Here is a 10,551-nt window from a genome sequence, read left to right on the forward strand (position 1 = left end):
TTTTAGCAGCTAAAGACAGAATAAATCACCTTTACTGTCCAGGATCTAGCTCTGTCCCTTATCCTAGATTCTTCCTTGCCTTTTAGGCTGAAGCCTCCTTCCCTTTTAATACAGAGAGAAGCCTAGGAGATCATTTTAGACATTCCCAGCATTGTCATCTTCCTCACAGAGAGCAAAGGGAAATGTTCTGAGGTGCATCTGCTCTTGGGCAGCTTCAGAACTCAGTTTTCTGTCCAGGCTGCAGAGAAAAGTTGGATGGTCAGTGAAGAGAAGCAATTTCTTCTGAGGCATTATTTTTTTCATCACAAGGTATTTCAAGCAGGTGAAATGCACTCCTATCTGAGCATGCTTGTGTCTTCCCAGTGAGTATAAGGGGAACTCAGGGTCATTAGCTGAAATGCAGTCTGCTACACTGGATGTATTAAAAAATAGATGAGGGGAACCCTAATGAAGGTGTGGTGACTTTCTCAGCCTAGTAATGATGCTTCCTCAGTAAGTGTATGTTTGGTTTAAATGGAATTTGGTCAACTTAGAGCAGTTTTTCCTTTATGTCTACCTTTAATCATTTTACAAATAGGATTTGGCTTCCATGTAGCCCATACATGCATCTCATTTAAGGTAGTCATTTTAATAATTGCCTTACTAATAAGAAAAGAGGCATTTCTGGAGCATGATTTTTCTGACCCATTTAAAACACTTGTATTATAATGAGATGAATTTCAGCAAATTTAACTATTTGCTGAAAACTGGATCAAAGCACTCGATTCTGGGCAATTCTGGCAACAGCCATCTGTTTTCAGCCTTTGGGAAGGCTGATACCACTGTGTCAGTTGTTTGCTATTCTGATGGTTTCTGGGGGTTTAGCCCACTGTGCTGTGCACACACAGAAGATGACAGCTCCTCCCCAAAGCCCACTGTACATGGGAGGAGTGGTAACAGTGGATGAGACAAAAAAGTAAGTAAGATGTCCCCTGCCCAGATGCAGAGATAAAAAAGTAAGGCTAATAAACCATTTATTTCCCTTTCTCTTTTAACAAAGTTTCTTCTACTGGCGTCTCTAATATATATGAATTGCAATTGGTTAAAATTCAGGTTTCTTATAATTTACAGCAATATAACTTTGTATCTCTAATGTCTTCTCCACTTTGGAAGAAGATAATTTCTGCTCAAAGGTCTTCATGAACCTTTAAACCTGTAGTCAGTTTATGGTCTTTATAAATGTTCTACTCATTAATGCTTAGGCTTTGAAGACAATCTTCTTGAGAGATTTAAAACCACTTACAGCAAGACTACTTAGTTGAAGGCAGATTTTTAAAATGGGTTTTTTTGAGTCATCAACAGTTCATAGCCTCTTAAAAGTTTCTGTGGAGGAGTACCATGCATCAGCAGGCAGCAGTGGGAGCTTTGGAGGCAGAAGCATAAAGCACATTCAGCATGGTACATACACTTGTTTCCCTATTAAATAGTCGAGAGATTACTTCAGCTGCTGCCAGTTCTTCAGCACCACCAGTATTAATGTGCTGTTTGCATCCAGAGGTGACGGGAGCAAATCTTACACCCTGACTACCTGGAGCCATTCCATGGCACTGCTGCTTGGGTGGCCCAGTCCCATCCCCTTGCCTAGGAAAAGCTGCCCAGGTACGGCACAGCAGTGACTGTAGCATTGCAAGGTGTGGTTTGTGCTTGCCCTCCCCATCAGCTGGGATTCCACTAATGTCTTTACTCCTCATCAGAATGCTTCAGTCTGTAGGGTAATGTATCAGAAGCATAAAGGAAACTGTGGCCCAAAGTAGCATCAGCTGGAGCTGAGGAAATCCCTTCCATGTCTACAGCGGGTACTGTGTCAAGACTTTCACTGCCCTGAGCAGCCTTGTCTAAGCAGTCCCTGTCTGGAGCAGGGTGTCAAACTTGATGTCATGGTGAGATCCCTTCCAATATACATCATCCTCTGGGTCTCTTTCGAGATTCAGTGATAACTGGTTGCCACAGGACGGGGCTCTCTGTTAGCAGCACTTTCAGGATGAAACATGTTTCTCCTCAGCCATTTAATATTAGTGTTCCCTCAGCATAAAATCAGCACTACAAACATCTCTCGCTGTAAACACATCTTCACCACACCCCTCTTAAAATGCAGAAAACAAGGCATTTGTGACTGTAACCTTATCTAATCTGCCCTTGTTCTTCCTGACTTACAACACCCACCTTTGTCTATCAGCTCTACAAATGAATCTCACCAGTGACTAAGGAGTTGCACAAACAGCTGGATTTACAGAGGTAGCTCAGGCAGAGACTTTGCTTCTTGACTGCATGAAAACAACTAATAAAAAAACCCTGATCAATTTAAGAACTTTAAAGGGGTATCACGTATAAAACTAATGTTCTTGGATCAAGACTGCTCTGGTACAACTGTAACTTTAAGGAATACTTTAGCACTACATAGTACTTAGCAAAGGAAAGAAACATTACATCCTCTGTACTATTCACGCCTTCCCCTGGCTCCCCATAACCTAACTTAGTACAAGCAAAATCAAACACAAAAAAAGATCAATGAGTCATAAGGCTGAGCAATTAAATACCATTTTTCAAAGTTGAGCAGTGCTGTCTAAAATGTAGATTTATATCACGAGAAGGCCATAGGACAAGTGGGTAATGGCTTTATGAAAGAGGGTAGTTTTATTTAAGATATTAGGCAGAAATTCTTCATTGTGAAGGTGGGGAGACACTGGCACAGGAAAAGCTATCCCAGAGAATTTGTGGATGCCCTGTCTCCGGAATTGTTCAAGGCCAGTTTGGATGGGGCTTTGAGTAACCTGATCTACAGGAGGGTGTCCTTGCCCATGGCAGGAGGTTGGGACTTATCATCTTTAAAGATAATCAAACTATTTGATGGAAATGATGTCCCAGATGCCCGCCAAGCCAGAAACAAAACTTCCTTGCTCTGGAGAAACCTGGAGAACCAGCTGTTACTTGAACATCTGAACTCAAGCCCTTCTGAGTGGAGACCTCAATGAAGGGGCTGAGAAAATTTTTATAAAGGATTTATAGTTCATGGGTGTTCCAGTAGCCAGAAGTGCACTGAGATGATGAAGAGACTGAGGAGGAGGAGGGAGCATACAACCAGATAAGCCCAGTGGTCATCACTGGAGGTATAAGGCAGTACACGCTCAGGCAGCCACTCAAGGCCTGTTTTAGGAACAGCTTGCAGTACCACAATCCTTGCTTGGGTTTTTCCTACACACCTGGCCTGGGAGAATGTGCCAGCTTCCTGATGAAACCATCCGATGTAGTGGGGCAGATGGTGTCCCATGTGCTCCAGAGAGTACGATCTTGTTGCATTTGGGAACCGCACTTGGAAGATTATCCTCTGCCTCGCCTCAAGACTAATGAGGAGCTCAGCACTCAGTACTGGGGCACTGTCCAAGGACACATCCAGTATGTGCTCATCAAAGAAAGATGCAATCTGAACAGAAACAGCACAACTGAAAGATGTGGACTATATATAGAGAGAGCATCTAACCTGGGAATTGCGACAAACCAGCTCATTTCAAGATAAGGTGGGAAATTGCAGTGCCCAAAGGAAAACAAGACAGCAGGAACCTTCATGAGGACTCCTGACTATGAAACCAGATTTTTAACAGTACATAAGGATGGACAAGTGTGATTCCCTAAGAGCAACTAAGAGCTCAAGTTACCATGAAAAAAGAGCTCGACAAAGTTAGTCCCATCTTGCAGCGAGGAGAGAGGTTCTGTGAGACTTGAGATCTATGAATTAAAAAGTTCTCAACCTGGAGGCTTCATTGCAGACACTGAAACAGGGCTTGTTCCTCATGGCAGCTCCAGGAGTACCTTTCTGCAAGATACAGGAAGCCTGAGTGGGCATTTAGTCTTTTTTCCGTTGAGAGAAATTGCTTTGTGTCTCTAGGACAGACAGACAATTCTGCATGTTGGGGACCAGCACAGAACACAGCCTTTGGTTTGTACCCATCATCTATCTACCCATAGGAAGCTCCAGAACAGCCAGGAACAGCCAGAATCCTATTATGTGTTCACTCCAGGGCTTTCCAGACACCCTGCCCAGGCATGCCTTACATTACATTGCCATACTGATGCCACATTTCTCTGCCAGGGAGGTGAGGCACCTGAGAATCCTAACAAGAGGACACCTCCACTTGCGCCTGGGCCATGCTTGCAAACTTGATGCCTGTATAGATAACAAATCTAATTTGCAGGCCATGTCTCTCACGCAAGGTAGACATAACCACTATGTCCTCCAGAGTCAGCTACTCTTCCATTATAGTCAATGTGAATATTTGCAGCTAATTGTGAACACATTTTTGATCTTCAGTCATAGTGTTTTTATTATCCATGGATGCTGCTATTTTATATTCTGTGTTAGTATTGAAATAATATTGCATATGACTAGCATAGGGTGAAATAGACCAACCAGTTAATAATTTTAAATACAGACCTCATCAGCAAAGAAAAGCTAGAGAAAACTTGGAATCTGACCCCTTACATTTTCACAATAGTGAGCAAGCACATCATATTCAAAGTGGTTTATTTGATGCTAAAGTGTGTGTTGTCTTATTAATTCAGTTATGTCCATGAGAAGCTTTGCAAACAAGAGCAAGGGAACAAACATAATGATGAGCAGAGATAATTGCGCATTCAGATAATTTTCTTTCACTTACTCAAGCAATTGGAGTTTTTAATTATTTATAATACTTTTAAAGTACAAGTTAAATGTACCACAGCCTGCTTTCTGCAGAGAAGTCAGTGTTAGCAATTTTTACACCTTCATATCACCTCTGTGATATAAATGGGGCTGAGAAGTAAGACAAGAAAGTGAAGAAACAGGCCTTTTTGTGTGGATCAATGAAGCCATGAAGTTGCAAAGCTCTATGCAAGGGTCTAAAATGGTGGATTTGAGCATAGAGTGTGAACTATGGGGTTGTGTCAACTATGATCTATCAGTCTGGTGAGAAAAGCACTGTGAGTCATCCATAGATTAACAAGAGTCACTCATGTCTGTGAATAATTCTGCCCTCTGTTTTCCATCAGAAGCAAAGCAAAACATCTGCACTATCCACAAGTATTACTCACAGTTTGTGACATTCTGTCAACCAGCGTAGGTCGCTGTCTAAAGAACAATACTTGGGCTCTTGCCTCTGGAGAATGAAAAATCACACACATAGCTTCAGGAGTGTGAGAGATCCAGGCAGCTTGGAGTCCTCCAACCAGCCCCAGAGTACTCTATTCCATGCCATGTCGTACCAAGAAAGATGGAACGACTGCTAACCAAGGGGACACTTTCCCAAGCATTCCTCCCGCTGCATTCGATTTGAGGCATTCTGAAGACAACACATTTAGTCTGAACAATACACTTTTTAATGCACTCCACTTTCTTTGGCCGGAATTATTCTATTGTAAAAGGGACTATTCACGTCTTGTGTTTTACTGTTAATAAAGATATTTCTGTTTTAAGAATTCCTTCTCTGGTTGTCTCCCATTCTTCTCTTTTAAAGAGATTGGCTGCAGGTCCCAGTATGACCACAAGTGACTTTGGGAACTGGAGCATTTAGAAAGCCTTTATTTATAAAAATCAGTCTTAGGCAAGAGGAATCAGTCATTGCACTAAGTGAGTAATGGGACGCTTGACACAAGAAAATGTATTGAAAATTAATTCAGCATAAAATCTCCATGTATATGAATCCCTCACTGTCCTGTAACAGATTCGATGATTCAAGAGGATGGTTGTTTTCTTTGGATGGGAACAGCTCTGATCTGACAGGCAGTAAATGAACAGTGATGCTGCCCTGTGACAGAAGCCTTCCCTCTGGACCAGACTGACATTAGTGGAAAGACAGACTTGCAGCTGCGCAGTTCTTGAACTGCTCAAGGACAAAGAGAGATATAGTAAGAATGTACTCTTACAGAAGTGTGTTTCCATCTTCCTAAAATTCAGATTTATTCTGCAATAACAGAAGGGAGTACTCAACATAATGGGCCTCAGAGCTATGCAGACAGCACTGTCTTGGGAATCCCATCCAATCTTCTGCCCGAACAGGAGAGCACTGCTACCAGCACATCTCCCAGTGTCTGCACCAGCCTGATGGTGCTGCTATCACAGACTACCAAAAATAGAGGATAGGTGAGCTGCACTCTACTGAAAGTCTCTATGCACAGCTTCAGCAACTGCCATTTGTTTTGACATAGACAACTTGTTCAGCACTGTCTTAACAAACACTCCCCGCGCCAATTTTCTGCCCTGAGGGTTTTGGGTTTAAAAAAGTTTTATCAGATCTGCCCACACAAGTGATCTGTTCTCCTTTTAAAAGGTCACCACTTATAACAAAATCAAATACAATTTTTGCCAATTATGTTTTCACATATATTCTTGTGCACTGAAAAGTAACCTAATTTTGCTTAAATCTAAAATAATTTTCTATAACAAGACCTTGAAACACAAAATTTCCTTCTAGTCAGAGCTGGCTGTTTTAGCACAGGAAGAAAAACCCATACAAATTTAACAAAACAAAAAAGAACAGCCTTTTTTTTTTAAAAAGAAAAACCAAAGATTTTACTCACTTATTGGTCCAGAACTGTTTATACAAAGTTTTTCAAGTTCTTTTTTAAAGAACAACTTGCACAATGCTAAATACAATAAATCCCTACAGAACAAGTTGTATACATACAAAAAGCAGAGCATGTAAAAATCCGTAAGACTAACAAATACTGCTGAAGAGATATTATATAGTGGATCAAACTGCTGCAATACAAAACTAGTTGATAATAAGCACCTAACCCATTTGGATAACCTCTATTCAAAAATGTGGCTTAATACAAAATGATTTTTATAAATAAAACACAGGATTTAACACTTACATAATATGGTGTTTCGATTACACACGTAATACAGTGTTTGGATTCTTAACCCAATCAATTGCAAGTTCTTTTTAACTGGCTGAAAACCTGTGAAGTCTAGCACTGCAGCTGATTAGAGATCTGTTGCCTGAATAAAATAATTTTAACTATACCTTTTTGAGAAGAAAAAGACTAGATTTTGAATTATTTACTATTATGAGTTAAAAACTTTAACATTTAGTCACTTAAAAATTACTGGCATTCTAATCTGTAATTAAGTTCTATTTCACATATAAGAAGTTAATAATTTCAAATAACTCCATGTAACAAGGTCCAACTCTCAGTTTCATACTTTTCACCTGATACTTTTTAAAGCTTTTTGCCATTTATCACTTTAGGAACTTTTAAATGCAAATTCTTTCACATGCTGTGCACAATGAAGCATTTCAAACCTATTCAGCTTGCAGGTAACACACAGATCACCTACTTGTACTTTCTGACCTGCTGGATTGATTTCTTGATGGCTAGTTGTCTTTGCCTTTAGTGCAAGATTCTAGAGGACATAAATTTCTCATATCCCTGAGCAATTGCTGTTAGGTAATCCCACTGGACTGGCTCAACTTCAGAACTTTGTTTCACAATGTCTACAGAAAGTAACTGATTTCCATCAATGATTGTCATCAAAGACTGACTTAACTGTAAATGTTTATACAGAAAAATGTTAATTTATTATAATTTTGCTAGAAAAGGGTGTACAGCTAAACACTGCTACCATAAATAAGTTTTTATTTACAAATTAAACATTAAAATTAAGCTTTAAAAATAATTGGAAAAGACTTCTCCAGATTTCAAAGGAAACATCCCCGTAACAGATCACACAGTCAGTGCCACATAGAGTAAGAGGGTAGCATTGATTACATGAACTCAGTTGGGAATTCTGGAAAAAATCATGGACTGGCCAGAAGGCAAAGATTTTGGAGCATTGCCAGAGAAGGAGACTTGTGCACAAGAAGCACCCACACACAACGAGTTATCAGAAGATGAAAGAGGCTATGTCCTATTTAGTGACAGATCCTGCTGTGTGTCAGGAAACCATCAGAGGTGGACAAGTCATTGAGGCTGCTGAAGAAGATCAGTCAGGCCATTTTGCAGAGGTGAAAGCCATCTGAACTAGCCTGAGAGATTGCTGAATGAGAAAAGTGACCTGCTTCTATCTCTATCCTGATTTCTGGATGGTGGCTAATGCCCTATGGAAGTGGCTGCAAAGATGGAAGAAGATCAATTGGCAACGCAAGGATAAACCCATCTGGGCTGGACTGCACCTGCACTGGGGCAGGACTTCAGTGCACAGATTGAAAACATGACTGGAAAGGTAAATCAGGGAGATGTTCAGATGCCCAAAAACCACTCCACTGAAGAACAGGTAGATAAGGCTGCCAAAACTGAATTAACTTAGGTACACTTGGACTGGGAGTGGAAGGGTGAGCTATTTATATGAAACATCAGCTGCAACAAACAGATGGACTCATCAGTGAGAGACTGACCTGACCATGGAGGCCATTGCACAGATAATTCATGAACGAGAAGCATGTGCTGCAATCAACCAAGCCACTGAAGTAAACTTTCCCTGGACTAGAGGGCAGTGGCTGGGTTTCCAGCATGGTGAGGCCTGGCAAACTGGATCACTGCCATGAATATGCCAAATATGTGGATCATACTCACCGTGGTAGAGGTAACAACTGGCTGTCTGGCAACAAACCCTGTAAACCATTGCCAAAGACACCATCTCAGGTCTTGAGAGACACTTTTTGTGGCAACATGGTACCCCAGAGAGAATCTTATCAGACAATGGGACTAGTTTTCAAAACGACCTAATAAACTCTTGGGCAAAAAATCATGGCATTGAGTGGGCGTCACATCCCTTATCATCCATAAGCCTCTGGAAAGATTGCGTGGTATAACGAACTGCTGAAGACTGTGTTAAGGGTTAGGTAATGGGGCATGGAAGGATCGGGATGTAAATTTAACAGAAGCCACTTGGCTGGTTAACACCAGATTTGCAAACCTCCCTGGTCTGCCCAAACAAAACCCCTACACACTGGGGGAGGAGATAAGGTCCCTATACTCTGCATAGGAAGTATACTCTGCTGGGAAAATCGGGGTGGATTTCTCTCCCTATAGGAAAAGGCAAACCTGCTTATGGGACTGTCTTTGCTCAAATACCTGGGGGTACTTGGTGGGTAATGCAGAAGGATGGGGAGACCTGCTGTGTGCTCCAAGGAGATCTAACCTTGGGGGTAAAATAATTTGTGGTATAAGTTGTATGTTGCAAAAGTAAAGCAGCTAAAACGACACGAACTGATGAAACATGAATTTTGTGAGGAGCAAGTACAGTGGGAGGCACAAGGCCAGCGTTGGTGAGCAATAATTAAGTGTGCTGCTTCTCCTGTCCTGAGCACCCATCTTGATGGAATCTAACCCAAGTCATGGCCTGACTTTGGACATCTGAAAGGGTGGAGGATGCTCTTGAGATGGGAAAATAATACCTATCTGTGAAAGTACAGGGGATAGCCATTAATGAAAATTTACAAATCTGTATGTCCTGCCAAAGTCAACCCATCACAGCCTCTCTGCTCTGGTGAAAATCCCAACTGGTGGACTGCATCCAGCTCTGCAACCCACAACACAGGAAGGACATCCACCTGTTACAGCAAATCCAGAGATGGGTCACAAGCTGATTAGAGGGATGGAAGACCTCTCCTATGAGGAAAGGCTGAGAGAATTGGGATTGTTCAGCTGGGAAAAGAGGTGGCTTCATAGTGACCTAACTGCAGCCTTCCATTACTTGAAGGGAGCCTACAAAAAAGATGGGAGAGGGACTTTTTACAAGGACATGTAGAGACAGACTAAGGGGGAATGGGTTCACACTGAAAGTAGATTTAGACTAGGTATTAGGAAGAAATTCTTTACTGTGAGGGTCATCAGGCACTGGAACAGGCTGCTCAGAAAAGTTGGGTATGTATCACCCCTCCCTGGGAAGTGTTCAAGGCTGGAGTGGACAGAGCTCTGAGTAACCTGATGTTATGAAAGGTGTCCCTGTTCACAGCAGGGGAGCTGGAACTTGATGATCATTCAAGGTCCCTTCCAACTGTTGAGGAATACATCTGGTGCAGGTAGTTGATTTGTAAGCTGCAGTTAGAGATGCAGACTGAGATGCAAATTGAGCTCTGGGTGGGAGTGAAGACAGGAGGCAGTGAACTGCCGACTCTTTGTATAACAAAAGGCATGAAGGTCAGTGGCTAGCCAGGTGAATGGACACAGGGACATGGCAGGAATGGAAGACTCAGAAGGGAAGACTCAAGAGGAAGAGCATTAGATACTGATGGTGTAAAAGCCCAGGAGTTCCTTTGTCGGAGATCCCTCCTCAGAGACACCAGCCCAGGCTACTTTTGTGTTATTACACTGTTAATAATATTGCTTTATGGAACAAGGAGCTTTGGTCCCAGAAGTTGAAGTCTCTAGCACTGGGAGAATGACTGTCAGAGTCCTGTGAATGGTCAGACTGGGAAGTTTCCATAACACAACCCAGACCATTCTATGACTTGCTCACAAGTCTGCAGACACCCAAGCAGCTCAAAACCTCAAAAGCGCCAACAAGAAACAAATACATAACAACAGCAACTTCCA

The sequence above is a fragment of the Onychostruthus taczanowskii genome, unplaced genomic scaffold (genome assembly GCF_017590055.1).
Source record: "Onychostruthus taczanowskii isolate IOZ18803 unplaced genomic scaffold, ASM1759005v1 scaffold26, whole genome shotgun sequence".
NCBI classification, from domain to species: domain Eukaryota; kingdom Metazoa; phylum Chordata; class Aves; order Passeriformes; family Passeridae; genus Onychostruthus; species Onychostruthus taczanowskii.